The 3,530-nt window shown below is 38.9% G+C and overlaps 1 pseudogene; it reads right to left on the bottom strand.

Annotated features, from left to right (window-relative positions):
- Positions 1-506: 506 nt before the first annotated feature.
- On the bottom strand, positions 507-3,178 carry LOC113624828 (ubiquitin-conjugating enzyme E2 J2 pseudogene; annotated as a pseudogene).
- Between the last annotated feature and the right edge of the window lie 352 nt (positions 3,179-3,530).

The following is a 3,530-nucleotide window of genomic DNA, read 5'->3' as shown; positions in this document are numbered from 1 at the left end:
CACACAATCACACTTAATGGGCTTTTTAAAGTTTTTATCTATTTCAAGCAGTGCTGCTACAGCACATGCTGGGGAATGGAATTGTCGAATAATTAGTTCTAGTAGAGGATGCCAGAGTTTTCCAAACCAGTTGGACTGACTTAAACTACCATTATCAGCATATAAGACTTCCAATCTGATGTCAATATTATCAGTCTTTTCCATTTCATCCATTTTAGTGGTGGTATACTGAAATTTAATTTTATTTTGCAGGTTCCTGCTGACTAAATAGTTGAGTACTTTTTCACATTTATTAGCTGACTCATAAGAATCTCTTCCAGTGTTTACATGTTTTAAATGTTTTGATCTATTGGGTTGTCTGTTTTGCTTTGAATTGTGTCCTGCAGAAATTCATATGTTGAAGACCTAACTCCTAGTACCTCAGAATGTGTCCTTGTTTGGAAATAGGATTCTTGCAGATGTAATTAGGTGAGATGAGTTCCTGCTGGCTTAGGGTGGACCTTAATCTAATATGCCTGCTGTCCTTATAAAAAGGGGGAAATTTAGACATACATACAAGGGAAAATTGCCATGTGAAGATGAAGATTGACAGCAAAGCATTAGAAGCTAGGAGAATGATATGGAACAGAATTCTCCCTCACAGCCCTTAGGAAGTTGCAGCCCTACTGACACCTAGATCTAGGATTTCTAGCCTCCAGAACTGAGGTGACATTTTTCTGTTATTTAGACCATCAGTTTATGGTACTTTGTTTCAGCAGCCCTAGCAAATTAATACACTGTCTCATTGATTTGAAAGAGTACAATATATACTCTGGGTTTTAGTTGTCAGTAATACGAACTGTAAGTTAGTCTATAACTTGCCTATTCATTCTCTTAATATCTTTTGATGAATAAAAGTTGGTTAGATTAATGTACATCAAATTATCTTTTTTAGTCCATATAATGCATATTTCCTTACCTCAATATCATGAAGATCTTAAATATCAAGAATCTATATTCTTCTAGATAATATGTTATATCTTTAAGCCTACAATGCACCTAGAATAGATTTTTGTGAATGCAGTGAGTAATTAGGTATACATTATCCAGGTTATAAAAGTGATCATATTTATTTTATATACTTCTCTAATTCAGAATACTTTTCATTACATTTTACTATATTGAAAATTTGGCATGTATGCATCTATTTCAGTGCCTTAAAATATTTTGAAAGCAATATTTTGCTAATGATTAATGAACTTTTTTCTTTTTGGCCACGCCACAGGGCATGTGGGATTTTATTTCCCCGGCCAGGGGTTGAACCCGTGCCCCCTGCATTGGAAGCACAGAGTCTTAACCACTGGACCACCAGGGAAGTCCCAAACTTTCTCTTAAGGATGAAGTATTTAAAAGGATCTGTGAAATAACTTACACTCGTTTGTTATAAAATAGTTACATACAGGTGCATTTGTTACTTTACTTTGGTAAAGTCATTCAGTTTGAGAAGCAACAAACATTATTAGGTGCCTTTAGTTTGCTAGGTACTTTAACCAATGTTGCTTTCATTTAATACTTAGAAATGTTTATATCTGATATTTTGATAGGCACCAAGTTTTATATTTTTTTAAAGATATTTTTGATGTGGACCATTGCACCCCCTGAATTGGAAGGTGAATTCCCAACCACTGGACCACCAGAGAAGCCCCAAGTTTTATATTTTTTTAAGATATTTTTGATGCAGACCATTGCACCCCCTGAATTGGAAGGTGAATTCCCAACCAGTGGACCACCAGGGAAGTCCCAAGTTTTATATTTTTAAGTGACTAAATCTAATAAAATGAAACAGATTTACTAAAACAGGTCAAAAGATAAGACAGGAGATAAGGTATAAAACCAAAGCACGAGGACTGCTCGTCATTTACACCTGATAATGTACACCCAAGGGCTGAGAATCTCACATCTCCTTCAAATTCAAACCTCACACTTTGTTTTTGTTGCTGTTGTTGCTTAAGGTTTTTAATAAGCTAACCCCAGGAGTGTGGTGGGTCTGCCCTGCACTCGATAGTGCGTGCCGCCACCCTGTGTCAAGCTGGGACCCAGCATCGCCAACTACCTCTGCCACATCTGGGCTCCTCCTGCGCTGTCCCTTCTCAGCATGTAATTAACTTACTTGACAGCGTAGGCAAGGCTGCAAACTCAACGATAACAAACAAGGTCACCAGGGCGCCTTCCAGGACCTTGGTTCAGATTGGCCTGCTTTAACCCAGCAAGGTTAGGCCCACCCAACCACATAGAAGAGCTGAAGCACCTTCTGGCCATGGTGTATGTCCCTCTCTGTCTGGAACCATGTCTTGGAAGGGGAAAGTCTGGGGTCTGCTGCTGAGTTCGTCTTGTGCTATATGTTTTCAATTTCCTATATGACTTCAGCAGTAATTCAAAAAAGACATTGTCTTTTAGTTAAACATTAAACTTTGTGCTGGCGGTTGTCTTTTGCTGAAGTCCCACGTTTCTGTACTGCCCAGGCAGGATGGTGGATATGGACTAGGCTAGGTTGTCTGTGGGGAAATCCATGATGAAAAGCCTCAGCTTTGTATTGCACTTGAACTTTCCATTGGGAGTTGTATAAATACTAGGAGGTTTAAAAGAAAATTCTCTGGAAAAAAATTAGTTGTCCATGATAATAACTACTTTCACAAGGAGTCATCTCAGGACTTTGGTGCATATACAGTAGTCTTTTGGTATCTGCCAAGGATTGGTTCCAAAACCCCACAGAATCAGAGGATGCTCAAGTTCCTTATTTAAAATGGGGTAGTGTTTGCATATAACCTATCAACACCCTCCCCTATACTTCAAGTCATCCCTAGATTATTTATAATACCTAATAATGATATAAATACTTTGTAAATAGTTGTAAATACAATGTAAATACTATATAAATAGTTGCCCCCATGGTGGCAAATTCAAGTTCTGCTTTTTGGAATTCTCTGTGATATTTTCCCCAGTATTTTTCATTTGTAGTTGTTTGAATCTGCCATGCATAACCTTATGGATGCAGCCGAACTGTAGTGCCATTCAAGAATATTGGAAAGGAGGAGCTCAGCACACATGTAAGGTACCAGTCTTTCTAAATTGGAAGATAGTCCTGTTTCAGTCTCTGGGTTGCTGTTTTTGGAGCTCTCTTATTGCTCTCTTTGCTCATCTCACTCCATTGCCACTGTGCTCAGGCTGTCAGTGGTAGGGCTTGGAACAGAGCCCCAGCTGGAGAGCCACACAGTGCTGGGACCAAGTCCAAAGCACCACTGCAGTGCTGCCACCTCCAGATTCATAGTTTTGCAAATGGGTATCCAATGGACCCACTACACTACCAAAGCCAAATTCTTCCCCATTTCACTGTATATCAAATTTTTAATGTCAGATTTCTGGGCACTTTATTGGATTCTTCTTGTCTGTTTCTGAGCTAATTGTGTTACAGAACCAAATTTGGTTCTCATGCCTGCACACAATAAAGCCAGTCTACTGACACTGGGTTGTGCTGAAGGAAAGTGCAGCAT

The sequence above is a fragment of the Aethalodelphis obliquidens genome, unplaced genomic scaffold, assembly GCF_003676395.1.
Source record: "Aethalodelphis obliquidens isolate GAN/ISIS:26980383/991018 unplaced genomic scaffold, ASM367639v1 scaffold1, whole genome shotgun sequence".
NCBI classification, from domain to species: Eukaryota; Metazoa; Chordata; class Mammalia; order Artiodactyla; family Delphinidae; genus Aethalodelphis; species Aethalodelphis obliquidens.
Note: the sequence above shows the minus strand (reverse complement) of the source record. Positions and strands in the feature narration are given on the sequence as shown.